This window comes from Tupaia chinensis, unplaced genomic scaffold (genome assembly GCF_000334495.1).
Source record: "Tupaia chinensis unplaced genomic scaffold, TupChi_1.0 Scaffold138584_1, whole genome shotgun sequence".
Classification (NCBI taxonomy): Eukaryota; Metazoa; Chordata; class Mammalia; order Scandentia; family Tupaiidae; genus Tupaia; species Tupaia belangeri.
In genome coordinates this window covers 145,698-162,497 of record NW_006198478.1, presented here as the reverse complement: position 1 = coordinate 162,497, position 16,800 = coordinate 145,698, and the positions used below count along the sequence as shown (strand labels likewise).

Below are 16,800 nucleotides of genomic sequence, written 5' to 3'. Positions count from 1 at the left end.
CTGTTGGCTCAATCAAGTACATCAACATATGTGTTATCAACAAACAATTTTCCATTTCTTTTTTTTTTTTCCATCCAGAGTACACTGTATATTGTCTCAATCAAGCACATCAACAAACATGTTATTGTCAACAAATAATTTTCCATTTCTTGTTTTCTGTGTGTTTTGCTTTTTTCCCTCCATCTTTGGTTCCCTATCTCTTACCCTCTGCCACCTCCCGCTCTCCTCCCACACTGTCTCTGGTATCTATGTTTGCTTTCTATACCGTTTTCCCCCCACCTTTTATTGAATCACCAAAGACCCTAATCAATCCAGAGCGATCTCCCATCCAGTACACACTGCATAGTGACTCAATCATGCACATTACAAAAAATATAAATTTCCACTTCTAGTTGCTAGAATTAATTCCACCCCTCTTTCTGACCCTCTGTCCCTTCCCACCCTCCTCTCACACCACCTCTAGTGTCCAAAATTGTCCTCCATTCCCTTCCCACCCACATTGCATTGATCACACAATTTCCTACATAACCTGACTACTTTCAAAGGTGAGTTCCCTCGTTACTACTAAGAAAACCAGTTTTAACTTAAATCAAAGAACCGCCAAGGAACTTTGCTTAAAGCCCGGAAACAGGTTAGGATTCTGTTCAAATGGTAGGTGCATGAACCTATCAGTCTCATATACTTTTATCTTCTGTTCTGGTTCAATTTTCCTGATTAAATTCTGGGATATAGTATTCAACTCCAGACTTGTCCCTATGATTAAGTTAGCTACTTTCTCAGTTTTTGGACTCTTATTTCCATGTATCTGCGTTTAGTTTTCCTGATACAGCACATCCTTGAGAACTTCTTGGAGGTCTGGTCTGGTGCTGGTAAATTCTTTCAGGTTTTGTTTATCTGAGAATGTTCTTGTCTTTTCTTCCCACCTGAAAGATAATCTTGCCGGATACAGTATTCTTGGCTGAAACTGCTTCTCTCTTAACACTTGGAATATATTTTCCCATTCTCTCCTCGCTTTTATTGTTTCTGATGAGAGATCTGCTGTTAGCCTGATGGGATGTCCTTTGTAGGTAACTTGCTGTTTTTCTCTTGCTAATCTTAGTATCTTGTCTTTGTCTGCGGTTTTGGTCAACCTGGCTATAATGTGTCTTGGAGAAGATCTTCTTGGGTTGATTCTATTTGGGGTCCTTTGCATTCCTGGACTGGATCTTCGAATGCCTCTCTAGGTTTGGAAAGTTTTCTTGCAGGATTTCATGGAATAGATTATCAATGCCCTTATGGGTCTCCTCACCTTCTGGAATGCCAATTATCCAGATATTTGGATGTTTGATGGTATCTAGTACTTCTCGCATATTATTCTCAAATTTTTGTGCCATTTTCTCAGTCTTCATGGTGGATTTTTCTAGGCCAGCCATTTTCTCTTCTACATCTGAGATTTTATTTTCTGAATGATCTAGTCTGCTTTTAATACTTTCAAGGGAGATTTTGACTTCTTGTATTATAGACTTCATCTCTAGCAGTTCCATTTGAGTCTTTTGTAAAGTGTGTAATTCCTCTTTTAGATCTTGCAGGAATTTCCTCATCTCCTGGAACTCATCAACTTCTTTCTCCTTTCTCTTTAGCAGTTCATTATCTCTCTTCTCTTCCATCTCTGTTAGCTTAGACATTATGAACGATCTGAATTCCTTATCAGACATTTCCATGATTTTCGCCGAACTGCTTATGGATGAAGAAGAGTTACTCTTTTCCCTTGGAGGAGAGGTATTTTCTCGTTTTCTCATATTTCTCGTGATCCGGCGGTGATTTCTTGTCATCTGATGGATGTTGTGTTTCTTTCAAATTCTTGAAGTTCAGCCTTAATGTTCAGGAGGAAGCAGGCAGAGGTGATCTAGAATCTCTTTGCCGTTCTATTGTGATCACGCTAGCTCATTTGTTGGAGGCTGAATTATTAGTAGAAAATCTTCATTCCCTTAAAAATCTAGTTCACTGTCACCATGTGGAACCTTCTCCTGAAGGCCCGTGGCTTCTTCTCTATTATGGCTAACTTCTTAGGTAATAACAAAATATTAAAATTCTTTTTAACTATTTCCTGTGGTTTGAATATGTGTCCCCTCTGAAACTCATGCTGTAATTTAACTGCTATTGTAACAATATTGAAAAGTGGGACCTCATCAGACCCGAGGGTGTGGCTGCAGAGGAACCACCAGAGGAGAAGCTGAAAAGATGCTGGCTGTGCATTGGCAGGCTGGGCTGGTTTCCAAAAATGCTTTGGGCTCATCCTTCATTGCCATGAGGAATCTTCATGCCTCTACTACTCGTCTTCAAAAGACTGGCACTGCTGAGATGTCCTCTATTCTCGAAGAGCAAATTCTTGGAGCTGATACCTCTGTTGACCTTGAAGAGACTGGGTGTGTCCTAAGTATCAGTGATGACATTGCCCGGTTACGTGGACTGAGGAATGTTCAGGCAGAAGAAATGGTAGAGTTTTCTTTAGGTTTAAAGGGTATGTCTTTGAACTTGGAACCTGACAATGCTGGTGGTGTTGTGTTTGGAAATGATAAATTAAGGAAGGAGATATCATGAAGAGGACAGGAGCCATTGTGGACATTTCAGTTGGTGTGGAGTGCTTGGGTCATGTGGTAGATGCTCTTGGTAACACCATTGATGGAAATGGTTCTTTTGATTCTAAGACCCATAGGCGAGTTGGCCTAAGAGCCCCTGGAACCATTCCCCAAATCTCTGTGTGAGTACCAAAGTAGACTGGCATTAAGGCTGTGGGTAGCTTGGTACCAATGGGCCGTGGCCAGCGTGGGCTGATTATTGGGGACAGACAAATTGGGATAACCTCAATTGCTATTGACACAGTCATTAACCAGAAGTATTTCGATGTTGGAACTGATGAAAAGAAAAAGCTGTACTGTATTTATACTGTTATTAGTCGAAAGAGATTCACTGTTGCACAGTTGGTGAAGATCCTTACAGATGCAGATGCCATGAAATGCACCGTTGTGGTGTCAGCTACAGCTTCCGATGCTGCCATACTTTAGTATCTTTACAGAACAATTCTGTTTCCAAGAAGATCTGCCCATCAGTGATAGAAATGACATTTGTAGGGGACCAGCAGTTAGCGTAATGGCTATGTTGCTGGACTCCCATGTAGTCCACCGCGGTTTGTGTCCTGGACCTGGTGGCTTAAACTCACGCCGGGCACGTGTGCATGCATGCCCAAGATCCCAAGAGGAGAATGGAGGAGAAGGGATTGCAGTGTGGCAGCACATTAAAAATAAAGGTTCCGTATTGTGTGATGGCTTTCTGTAAACAAAAAAGTGGGACCTTTAAGAGGTGATTACGGTTTGAGGGCTCTGCCCTCATGAATGGATTAATGCCATTTCTCTGGGATGGGGTTGTTACTGTGGGAATGCATTCCTTATGAAAGAATGACTTTGGTAGTTTTTCATGTCTCTCTCACTCTTCTACGTTTCTGCCTTGTGAAGAGCAATGCCTCTGCTCTCTTGAGAATGTACAATTCAAAGCGCCATCTTAGAAGTAGAGAACAGGACGTTACTAGACACCAAACCTTCTGGTGCTTTGATCTTGAAATCCTTAGCCTTCAGATTTGTAAGAAATAAATTTCATTTTTAAAAACACATTACCCAGTCTCAGGTATTTTGTTATAGCAGCTTCAAATGAACTTGGGCAGAAAAGTGGTACTGGAGAATAACAAATATCTGAAAATGTTGAAGGAGCTCTAGAACTGGGTAATGGGTAGAGGCTGATATGATTTTGAAGTGAGCGCAGGAAAAAAGCCTGTATTGCCATAAAAGGAGAATGAAGTGCAATTCTGGTGAGAACTCAGAGGAGGAGAAGAGCTGTTTGGAAAGTCCAGAATGTCTTAGAGACTACACAAGTGATCATGATCATCACATTGGCAAGAGATATGGACAGGAAAGGCCATTCTGATGAAGGTTCAGACAGAAGGGGAGAACAAGGTACTGGAAACTGGAGGAAAGGTCACCCTCCTCAGTGTGTCCTGAAGGCAGTAGAGGGAGCCAAAAATTGTTCTGGAATCTTAAGCTGTAATGTTCAAAAAAGAAAAAAAAAAGATGCAATGTTCACCTGTTGGCTTTTAGACTTACGTGGCACCTGTGACTCCTTTCTTCCTGCCTATTTTTTTTTACTATCCTGCATCTATCCCCTCCGTTGTGTTTTAGAAGCATGTAACTTGTTAATTTCACAGACTAATAGCTGAAGAGGAATTTGCCTCAAGATAAAACGCTCCTTGAGTCTTAGCAATATCTGATCTAAATGAGATTCAGGCCTTTGGACTTTTGAGTTAGAATGAGTTAAGACTTTGGGGTTATTGGGATAGAATGAATGTGTGTTTTTTTTTTGAGAGGACCTAAACCTTGGAGGCTGGGGTTGAACGCTGTGTTTTGAATGCGTCTCCCCAAGGTCGTGTGTTGACAACTTGATCCCCAATGCGGCAGTGTTGGGCAGTGGGGCCTGGCAGGGTGTGTTTGTGCTGCCCTCATGAATGGATTAATACTGTTAACAGGAGAGTGGTTGTCAGATGAGTGGATACATTAGAAAAGGATGAGCTCGGCCCCTTCCACCATGTGATGCCCACCATGGGATGATGCAGCAATTAGTTCCTGACCGGATGCTGGTGCCGTCATCTTGAACTTCCCAGATTTCAGAGCTGTGAGGAAACAAATTTCTGTTCTTTATTAATTACCCAATTAATGATACTCTATTTAGCAGTACGAAGTGAACTAAGACATTCTCTGTTCATCTTTTAGAGGTTTCTGAAGAGGTGAGAAAATTTACATTTTTTTTTAGAGGTTTTTGCCTTAGAGCATGTGTGCTCGCTGGAAAGAGAGAGAGAGAGAGAGAGAGAGAGAGAGAGAGAGAGAGAGAGAGAGAGAGAGAGAGAGAGAGAGAGAGAGAGAGAGAGAGAGAGAGAGAGAGAGAGAGACTGTGAGAAGGAAATCACCACATCACCACCCAGGGGGATGGCCATGCTGCAATCCCTTCTTCTCCACTCTCCTACTGAGATCTTGAGCATGCACGCACATATTCCCTGCATGATTTCTTTTTAATGATCAATATTTAATTATGTTCTCAGCAAAAAAAATTAGAACACCAATTAGTGATGATAAATTCCATTTGTAAAGGCAGGTTGCCTTGGAGCTAAGGAATAGCTTTGATTTTTGGTAAAATTTGTGAGTCCACAGCTTTCTGATCAAATTTGCGCTACTTTGAAAATCTCATACTTCTCCTTCTCTGTGTCAAAGATCTCACCTTCCTGGTGTCTGGGCTTCCGCAGTTTCTTTTTCTTGAACTAAGCATCGATAAGGTGCTTTGGGATTTTTACTTTGCTAATATCAATTTTCGTGGAGGTGGCAATGACAAATTTCTGGTGTGTTCTAAGCAGTGGAACTGGACTGAGAACCAGCGGTCCAGTCACAAGTAGCAAGCCACTGCTCAGCTGCTTCAGGAAAACCACTCTCTTGCCTCTGTGGCGTCCAGTGAGGATGATCAGGATGGTCCCAGCAGTGAGGCTGGCTCGCAGCTTTCTCACACGCTGACTGAAGGGTTTTTTGCTGTGGCTCAACGGCTTTCGAGGCACATCTTCAGTAGGATAATACATAAACATTGTGAGATGTTAAACCACCTGGGGCCCACCATTCTTGTCTCCACCAACTGTTTTTGTGACAGTCACTAGAACCTTTTCCTTCTTTTTCTTTCTGATCCTGGATTTAGTGGCCGAGTTTTTCCTCTTGTACATGGCCTTCCTGGAATACCTGGCAGACCGGGAGTATCTGCCTATGTCCCTGACTGGGACCGGGTTTCAGCTGCAATGGGGCTTCCCCTTCTTGGGCTTTTTAGCCTTAGGGTCACCCTGTTTAACCTTGCCACTGGCATCAGTCTTCTTGGCTTCAGGTTTCTTCTCCTTAGAACCTACTTTGCAGCTTTTTCACCTGCCATCTTGTATAGTGGGAAAGAGCCCGGCATATTTTTAAGCCACTGGATTCTGGTCTTGTATCCTGGTCAGCTACGTGGTAGTCCAGCAATGTAACCACTACGCCATCTGCTGGCCCCAGACGTTTACTTATTTTTAAAGCAGTTGGAAATCATAGACAAACTCAAAACCATAGCTACTATAATATAAATATTTTTTATTTTATTATTTTTTTATTTTTGGAGACAGAGATTTTTGCTATAGGGTGTATGTGCTTGCCAGAGAGACAGAAAGTGAGAAATGCCCCACCCCCCACCCCCAAGGGGCAATGGCCACACCACAATCCCTATTCCTCCATTCTCCCCTCAGGATTGTGGGCACACACGCACATGTGCATGGCATGAGTTTTAAGCATCTGGGTCAGGGCTCAAACCATGGTCAACTATGTGGTAGTCCAGTGATATAACCATTGTGCCATCTGCTTGCCCCATATATTTAAAAAAGATATATTTTTTCTTTTACTGTTTTCATCTGGCAGGTTCAGGTGAGGGCAGTGAATTGAATCATCAAAATTAATTTAATTTCTGAGAGAAGTCTATATTTCAAGAGTAAATTGAAGGCTGAGATAACATAACCTGCTTCATAATTTTTAGTCTTATTCAATGTATTTTAGTTTACTTTTTGTCATAGGGCATGTACACTGGCCAGAGGGACACAGAGAATTAAAGAGAGAAGTCACCTCTCAGGGTGATCATGTCACAATCCCTTCTCCTCAGTTCTCTTCTTGGGATTTTAGGGACCCACGCACACACGCCCTGTATAATTTTTCAAGCCACTGGATCTGGAATTGGAACTGTGGTCCGTCATGTTGGAATCCAGTGCCTTAACCATCCTGCCACCTGCTGGCTCCTATTTATTGGTTAAAAAAGTTTCTTTCTTTCTTTCTTCTACTGAGTGAAAAAAGAGATACCCCAAACAGGATCTTCAGTCCATAATCCATCCCCAGTTTCATTCAGTCCGGATCAAGGGCGTGCATGCATACACATACACCGAGGTGCTCAGGGAAGTCCTGAGACACAAACTCAGGACCTCTCTCATACGGGTCCACTTGCATTACCATTGTACCACCACCTGGCTCCAATTTTTAGCTTTTGGAAAAGGTAATAAATGCACTCAGCCACAGTGGCACAGTGGTGGCGTGAAGCTCTGCAATACCAAAAGCGATATGTAAATTAGGGTTCTATTTCTTGGTCAATATGTACACTCTGCCCGGGATCCTGGTTGGCTGAAAGGCTTGGTGTGGATGCAAGCAGATGGAGGAGGGAAGCATGGTGTGAGACCCTGTTGAGGGTCCTTGTCTTTCCCTCTCCTCTTTCATGAAAACAAGAAAGAAACTTAAAAAAAGGATAAACTATTAACAAATAATATTGAATCAGGACTACCTGAGGAAATCTCGAGGCCTGCTCAAGGTATAGTGGCTTCCTAGTTTAAGTATGCAGTCCTGGGCTTCTCCTCTGGGTGAAGGAAGGAAGATGTCTGGAGCCTACAGCGCTGAAGTGATGGGTAATGATGTGTGAAGGTATAATTTTATGACAAAGGGTACAAGACAATCCAGTAGGGAAAAGAAAGTCTCTTCAACAAATGGTCCTAGATGAACTAGAAAAATGAAATTAGACCTCTCTTTCATCATTAACAAAAATCAACTTAAAATGGATAAAAGATATAAACATAAAACCTTGAACCATAAAACTACTGGTGGAAAACATGAAGAAACTTACAGGCATTGGAATAGGCTAAGAATTCTTAAATAAGACAGCTGAAACACAGACAATATTCTCCAGAACAGACAAATCAGAGTACATCAGGCTAAAAAGCTTCTGCACAGCAAAGGAAACAATAATTGGAGTGAAGTGACAACCTTAAGAATGAAAGAAGATGGGACCAGCAGTTAGCGTAATGGCTATGCTGCTGGACTCCCATGTAGTCTACAGCGGTTCGAGTCCTGGACCCAGTGGCTTAAACTCATGCTGGGCATGTGTGTGAGTGTGCCCAAGGTGCCAAGAGGAGAATGGAGGAGAAGGGATTGTGGCTTAGCCATCCCTCTGGGGGGTGATTTATCGCTTTCTGTCTCTCTGTCTCTCTCTGTCTTTCTGGAGAGTGCACACGCCCTGCAGCAAAAACCTCTCAAAATAAATAAATAAAAAAAAATGAAATGAAATAAAATAAAATAAATTAGTGGTATTCAAAAGATGGAAACATTTCTTGATTGGAAATAAATAAAAGCAAATTTATTTTTTATTTTTAATAATTTTATTTATTCTTTTTTTTTTTCTTTAAATTTGACACAGAGAAAGAGAGAGAGAGGGAAAGTGACAAAGCAATCCACCAGGTTTGGGACTTGAACCATGGTTGGCCATGTGGGAGTGTCCAGTGCCTTAACCACCATGCCACTTGCTGACCCCAGGAATAGCAAATTTTTAAAAAATCATTTTATTTAACTTCATTTATTATTATTATTTTCCAGTGTGATCTGCCAGAGAGAGAGAGAGCAGAGAGAGAGAGAGAGAGAGAGAGAAAGTGAGAAAGCAAGCCACCAGGTCTGAGACTTAAACTGTGGTTGGCCATGTGGGAGTGTCCAGCGTCTTAACCACCAAACCACCTGATGGTTCCCAAGGAATAGCAAATTTTTAAATCAAAGGTTGAACTATCACTTGCTTGAAATACTTCAATAAGAATTCAAACCTTTGGGTCAGCAGGTGGAGTGATGGTTAAAGCACTGACCTCCCACACGGCTGACTGTGGTTCAAGTCCTGAACCTGGAGGCTTGCTTCCTTACTTTCCCTCTATCTGTCTCTCTCCCTCTTTTTCTCTTGGGTCAAATGAAAAATAAATAAAATTAAATAAATAATTAAAAAAAGAATTCAAACCTTATTCAGGTGACTAAAATAGATTATTAAAGCGCTCTAAACCATAATATATGAGTATACAAAAGGCTCCAGGTGTAAGATCAAGTGGATATTCTGAGAAGAAAGGCCATTTTATGCTTCAAAATAGAATTGGGGTGGAGGGCGGCAGGTGGCTTGGTGTTTGAGGCACTGGACTCCCACATGGCTGACCGTGGTTTGAGTCCCAGAACTGGCGGCTTGCTTTCTCACTTTCCTTCTCTCTCTGGACAAATTAAGAAATACTAATAACGAATAATATTAAATAAATAATTATTTTAAAAAAAGAATTAGGTGTACTTATGGTTTTGTTCTAAACTCAGGAGAAAGAGATGCACAGATGGCAGCTTATTAATAAAGATAAGAGAAGAGAGAGGGACCTCATACTTAGGAATAGTTACTATGTGTCAGGCCCCTTTATGTGCAATGTAGCATTTACTCCTCATGGCTATGTACAAAGTAGTTACTATTTAAAATTTTTTAAAAAAAATTTAACTTTGTGTATTTATTTTATTTTAATTTGACCAGAGAGGGACAGAGTGATGAGAGAGAGAGAGAGAGAGAGAGAGAGCGAGCGCAAGTGAGAAAGCAAGCCACCAGGTCCGGGACTCTAACAGCGTTTCGGTAATGTGGGAGTCCAGCACCTTCAATCACCATGCCACTTGCTGGCCCCTAAAGTAATTACTATTATCCCCAGGAAACTGAATGTAGAAAAGATTAAGTGATTTTCCCATGGTAATTTTGTCACAGAATTATAGTTGGGTTCTAAGCCTGAACTCTTTCATATATTATGCTGCATCCCAAGAAGAGAGATGACCCTTAGATATTTGTTTGAAAAATTTGTAGTGTTGGGACCAGCAGATGATGTAATGGTTATGTTCCTGGACTTCCACATAGCCAATGCAGTGTGAGCCCTGGACCCAGTGGCTTAAAACTCATGCTTGGCACGTGTGTGCGTGTGTGTGTGCCCAAAATCCCGAGAGGAGAATGGAGGAGAAGGAATTGCAGTGTGGTCATTCTCTCGGGAGTCCAGCGACATAGCCATTACGCTAACTGCTGCTATAGTGAAAATCTCTCTAAGAAAAAAAAAAAAAAGAAAAAGAAAGAAGAAAAGAGAAAAAATTTGTATGTCATGAGGAATGTGTAATAGATGAAACAGATATTTTGATTGGATTAAGAAATTGGTGTATTTATGAAACCTTGGACTATGAACTGAAAAAAATTTAAAAAGTTTTATTTATTTCTTTTATGAGCAAGAGAAACAAAGAGACAGTATCCCCCAAAGAATCTTGACACCGGTATCTCCCCCAGCATCAGCCAACCCTGGACCATGGCGTGCGGCATGCTCAGCCTACTCAGGGAGGTCTCTGGAAGCTTCCCTACGCAGGGCAGCGTCAAGAGAGCTGCGCTTTATGGCTGCACCACCATTCAACCCCAAACTGAAATCTGAGACAGACTAGGTTAAAGAGTGCCAAGATAAAACCATAAAGTCAAGTAATATGGAGAAAAACAGGCAGGCACAAAAAAAGAAAGTGGTAGTGAAAGATGTGATCAGTATTTGTTGAAAATAAAAAGGAGACACTAGAAATTTTTTATGATTCCTAATTTCTTTTTAAAAAATTTACACTTACCATCGTATATCTTTACAGCATAGGCTATGGTTTTTCAAAGCATGCATGCATTGCATGTCAGTCAAATCAAAGGTATTACTATATACATCGTCCTCAACGGGTAAGTTACTATTCCTGTGTCTATTACATTTTTTCCCCTGAGCCCTTTTCTTTGACTCCCCACTGTCCTCTTCCTCCTATACAGTCTCTGATTCCTACAGTTGCCATCTCTGCCATTATGTATGACTTCTAATTTCTATATAATAATACACAGTTTAGCCATAGAAAGAGAATTTCAAAAATTAAGGGTTATTCTAAAACACGTTTTGATATTTTCCACCAAGTTGTTTGAGATGACATTCAGGATGAGAAGAGGAAGTTTAGGAAATGACAGGTGGCATGGTGGTTAAGGCACTGGGCCGGCCTCCCACGTGGCCGACTGGGGTTAAGGCACTGGGCCGGCCTCCCACGTGGCTGACTGGGGTTGGAGTCCTGGACCTGGTGGTTTGCTTTCTCACTTTCCCTCTCTCCCTAGTCAAATAAAATAATAATAATAATAATAATAAAAATAAAATTAAAAAGAAGAGAAAGTTCGTTTTAACATAAGATACATCTGAAAGAAGGTGTGAGAGGGTAGCACTGAATGTTAACAAACATGCACGACTGCATAGAAATGGGTAAACCTAGGGCTGAAGTGCACGGACTGAATTTGAATGAGATTACTTTAGAAATGTATTTTTAACAAGTGCTACAGAATGCTTAGTCAGAATTGCAAAACTAGTGGAGGCAAGACAGTCACGATGGTGTGACAGTACTATCCTAAGGCTGTAAGTTGCTTTTGGGAAATGGACCCCAGGCTTAGCATCCTTGAACTTGAATTCCAGTATTTGCACATTATGCTATCATCATTCATGTAATAAGAATAACTCATAATTAATTAATTTTTAAAAAGAATTATTTATTTAACTTTCTTTCTTTCTCCTTCCTTCCTTCTTTCTTTTTTCTTTTTCACCAGAGAGGTACAGAGCAAGAGCAAGAGAGCCAGAGAGAGAAAGTGAGAAAGCAAGCCGCCAGGTCCGGGACTCAAACTGTGGTCCTCTGAGTGGGAGTCCAGTGCCTTTAACCACCATGCCTCATGCCAGCCTACTCATACTTATTTTAAACGGTTCAAAACAATAACATTATATATGTGAAAAGCCTTTGGGGGCCAGCAGGTGGCAGCTTTTTTTTTTTTTTTTTTTTTTTTTTAGGTGGCAGCTTTTAATCACTTCTCGTTATCTTGCCTCAACAGCAAGATCTTGAGGGGTGAATTGATTGATTAGTGCCATTCGTCAGCTCCAATAATTGGCTTAATTGACCTAAGCCAGTAAGTGGGATCACTGAGATATATTGTATTAGGCTTCTCTGAAGCTGCCTTACTTCCTCTCTTGGCATTTTTGTTTTATGAATCAATAAATCTCCTTCAGCTTGAGTTGAGATTTCTGTTTCTTGCAACTGAAACTAAACTGATTGATAAAACATTTAATAAATTTGACTCACTGACAATTTTATTGCAAAGAAAGCAATGAAGACTATGAAGATTACACTTTCTCTGGACTTAATTCTGATTGATAGGAAAAAACTTGTTAATGACACATGGTAGAAAGACTAATACTGCTCTCAAAGATGCCCACACTTAATGTAGGAAACAGTAAATAGCTATCTTACATGGCAAAAGGGACTTTACAGATATGATACAGGTTACGGACTTCGAAGGGGAGAGATTATTCTGGAATATTTACCTAGGTGGAAAAACTTTATCATAAAGTTTTTTTTTTTTCTTTTAGCTTTTTGCGATAGGATTTGTGTACTTGCTGGAGAGAGACAGAGAGAGATGGTGAGAAGGAACGTGGGAAATCACACCTAAAGGGGATGACCATGCCTCAATCCCTTCTCCTCAGTTCTTCTGGGATTTTGGGAATGCACGCTCACGCACCCAGCATGCTTTTTTGTTTGTTTGTTTTTGTGTTTTTGGAGAGGTTTTTGCTACAGGATGTGTGCACTCGCCAGAAAGACAGAGAGAGAGAGAGAGATGGAAAGTGAGAAGTGATCCCCCAGGGGGGATAGCCATGCTGCAATCCCTTCTCCTCCATTCTTCTCTCAGGATATTGGGCAGGCATGCACACGTGCCTGGTGTGAGTTTAAGCCACCAGGTCCGGGACTCGAACCGTGGTTGGCTACGTGGGAGTTCAGTGACATAGCCATTACGCTAACTGCTGGTCCCACGCGGTGTGACTTTTAAGCCACCAAGTCTGGGACTCAAACTGTGGTGGACCATGTGGGAATTCAACACCTTAACTACTACGCCACCTGCTGGCTCCAATCATAAGCATTCTTAGAAGTGAAAGAGGGAGGCAACTGAGGGACATGTGATGACAAGCAGAGGCAGCAGTAAGGAGATTGCAAGAAAGAAATGTAGGTAGCATCTAGAAGCTGGAAAATTCAAGAAAATAGATTATCTCCTCCAGCCTCCAGAGGAATTCAATCCAATCAACACCTTGATTTTAACCTTATGAGATCTATTTTGGACTTCTGACCTACAGAAGTAATAAGTATGTGTTGAAGATCAGCAGGTGTTTCCTGGTTAAGATGTTGGACTCCCACATGGTTGGCTGCAGTTCAAGACCCAAACCCAGCAGCTTGACACTCACACCAGGTGTGTTGTGTGCTACCAAAATCCTGAGGGGAGACTGGAGGAGAAGGGATTGCCGTGTGGCCATCCCCTTGGGTGGTGATTTCTCGCTTTCTGTCTCTCTGGAGAGCACACACACCCTATACCAAAAATCTCTCTCTAAAACAACAACAACAACAACAAAAACACAACTCTCTTACTCTTAAAAAAATCACAAATAAGTAGATACATAAATAAAAAATGTTAAAAGAAAAGAAAGAAATGATCAAACAAAGCAGCACCTGAAACCAGCAATATAATCAAAGAAGCAGCACACTGTGATATGCAGGGGATTCGTGGGGGGCTTTCTGCTGGGCCTTGCATCTCAAGGACATGAGCATTCTACCCTCACGTGGTTGCAACGGAGAGAGGAAAAGTGGTGGAGGCAAGGTGGTCTCTCAACAGTATGTGCCACTAGAGTCACTAGGGCAAGGAGAAACGACTAGCTGGACAAGGCTGAACTCACAACTAGCATTGCACCACCTGAAGCTTGGTATTTGCTGTAAAATAACCTGTATGGTTTGTGAACAGTAGTATTCCTGAGCAAACCGTGCCTTTTATCGTGTTTTAAATATCTGCATCAGTTTAGAACTTAGCCTATAAAATATCCCCACTGGATATATGTGTGTGTGTGTGTGTGTGTGTGTGTATAATATGTTGGATTTATTGCCCAGAGAAATATTATCCTTTCTTTCTTTCTTTCTTTCTTTCTTTCTTTCTTTCTTTCTTTCTTTCTTTCTTTCTTTCTTTCTTTCTTTCTTTCTTTCTTTTTATAGACCACAGATCAGTTTATTTTTAACACCCATCATGCCATGAATTCATAGGGAATAGGTTCCAGAAGCTCAGTCTCCTTTCCATCAGTTCTTATAAATTGTGCTTCTCTGGGTGGAGCAGGCTGGCGCTTTAGTTGAACCCAGGTACCTTTCTCTTTGGCTTCCTTCTTTTTCTAGTCATTTTCCTTCACACGTTTTAGGAAGCTATCTCTGCTCTTAGAATGCTTGATATGCTCAATACACACATTAATTCTCTTGGCAAGAATCTTGCCCTTAACCTGTTTGTTTACAACAATGCCAACAGCATGCTGGGTAACATGGTAGACTCTTTCAGTTTTGCCATGGTAACATTTGTGGGGCATTCCTTTTTTGAACAGTATCCATTCCCTTGATGTCTACAGTATTACCTTTCTTGTTGTGTTCGTCATTTTGGTTAATTACTGAAAGATGTTGGTTCTAGTCAAAAGGAAGGAAATATCATCCTCTTTTTATTTAAATAAATTGTTCTTCATTGTACTTTACAATTTAGTGCCAGTGATTAAATATTTATATAGTTGGTTCAATATTGGGACTGATTTTTTTTTTAAAGATATGTTTGCAGTAAACTGAAGAACCATAATGCCCTTTCATGGGAAGCTTTAAAAATAATAAAATTGTTAAAGATAATAAACAGACAAAAACTTGTCTTAACCAAAAAACATTTATGTGACCATATTGTCTTTTAAGGTACATTGTATTTTAGGCACATGTGTCTGGTGCGAGTTTTAAGTTGCTGGGTCCAGGACTCGAACCATGGTTGACTACGTGGGAGTTCAGCAATGTAACCATTATGCCATATGCTGGTCCAATAAGAGACAATTTTTGCTATAGTGTGTGTGTACTGGGTGGAGAGACAGAGAGAGATGGAGAGAAAGAAAGTGAGAAATCACCCTCCAGGAGGGATGGCCATGCCACAGTCCCTTCTCCTCCATTCTCCTTTTGGGATTTTGGGCATGCACACACATGCGCCCAGTGTGAGCTTCAAGCTGCTGGGGCTAGGACTCTAACCACAGTCGGCATTGTGGAAATCCAGCACTTTAACTACCATGCCACCTGCTGGCCCATGTTTGCTTGTTTCTTAATCTACTGTTTGGATTCGTTCACATTCTTTTCACTCTCCTTTAGCCCATCTGTACATAGCCACTGTGACTGGCAATCTGAAGAAAGCCACCTCCTTCTGCAGTTGCTGCAAGTTGTCCTACTTTCTGGAATAAAACTCCTGCACACCAACCAGTCATGCCACCCATTACCATCTGAGTAACTACTGAGTATTTTTCTACTATAGGTCCTGGACTATGACCAAACACTTATTCCACCAGTAATATCTTCTTGCATTCTCAGTTAAATCCAACACTTAGTATGAGTCATCATCACGTTCATAGTCTTGGGGAGGGGGGTCCTGGGTCACCATGATATTCCAGTGACCAGTTCTGGGGTCAAGGTCAAAAAAATTTTTTTTAAATAAAAAAAATGTATTTACTTAGAAGTATTCAGAATGTCCACAAAATAGCTGCAACTTTGGTATTCAGTTACCAGAACAACAGTTATTCTGTATAAGCTGAATCAGAGACAACGGAAGATGAAAAAAGTACAATCCCTATATATAACTAATTTGTGCTGTGCGCCAACAAGAACCTGCTTTAAATTTCCATGCCAATTTACAACCGTCGAACTGTACCGGGCAAGGTTAGTAGCTATTGAAAATACCACCAGGATAGGAGTATCTAAAGACACATTCGGTAGTGTGTTAACTATACAAAAAAAGCCACTGTATAGTTCAAAAACAAATCTTACACAACCTTACATTTCAATTTTTTTTCTTTAAAAGGAGTGAGTTGTGTGCAGGGGGGTTAAATGCTTTAAAGACAAGGGAAAAATATTGTGCTAGAACCAACTTATTCATCATCATCACATTTTCTTCATCTTCATCCTCTTCACCTTCCTCTTATTCCTCATCTTCCTCGTCTTCCTCCTCCTCCTTTTTCTTGCTCTTTTCAGTCTTGACAACTCCCTTTTTTGCTGCATCAGGCTTTCCTTTAGCTCGGTATGCAGCAATACCCTTTTAGTATTTTTTCCCTTCAGCTTAGCAGCCTTCTCTTCATAAGGCTGTTTCTCACCTGCAGCAGTGTTATCCCACATCTCTCCCAGTTTCTTTGCAACATCATCAATGGATAGGCCAGGATGTTCTCCTTTGATTTGGGGGGGATATTCAGAACAGAACAAGAAAAAGGCCGAAGGAGGCTTCTTGGGTGCATTGAGATCCTTGAACTTCTTTTTTGTTTCCCCCTTAGGAGGTGTGTGGGTTTTCATTTCTCTTTCATAACAGGCCTCATCTGCCTTTGCCATATCTTCAATATCTTCAAACTTTCCTTTCTCTTTAGCAGACATGGTCTTCTACCTCTCTCAGCACTTCTTGGAAAACGCTGAGAAGTTGACTGAAGTATCTGGGTGCTTCTTGTGCTCCTCCTGGCAGGTTTGCACGAAGAATGCATGTGATGACATTTTGCCACTCAGCTTCTTAGGATCTCCTTTGTCTTTGTTTAGTATCTTTCCCCCGCAAGGCACAGAGTCGCCCCGTGCCCATCTGGCTCGCACTTGCCCCGGCGCTGTCTCTGTGGAGCTCAATGTACTGCAGTGGCTGTCTCAAGATCAAATTTAAAAAGGCAAATGTGTGTGGACATGTGAAGGCTGTTATTGGTAACCAAAGATGTATGCAGAGGTTTCACTCCTTTTTTTTTTTTTTTTTTTTTTTTGTGGGGTTTTGTTT

At 41.1% G+C, this 16,800-nt stretch overlaps 2 pseudogenes; one reads left to right on the top strand and one right to left on the bottom strand.

Annotated features, from left to right (window-relative positions):
• The first annotated feature begins 2,220 nt into the window (after window positions 1-2,220).
• On the top strand, window positions 2,221-3,092 carry LOC106736327 (ATP synthase subunit alpha, mitochondrial-like; annotated as a pseudogene).
• Window positions 3,093-16,109: 13,017 nt separating this feature from the next.
• The window catches only part of LOC114004549 (high mobility group protein B1 pseudogene), a 1,927-nt pseudogene continuing 1,236 nt past the window's right edge, over window positions 16,110-16,800 (bottom strand).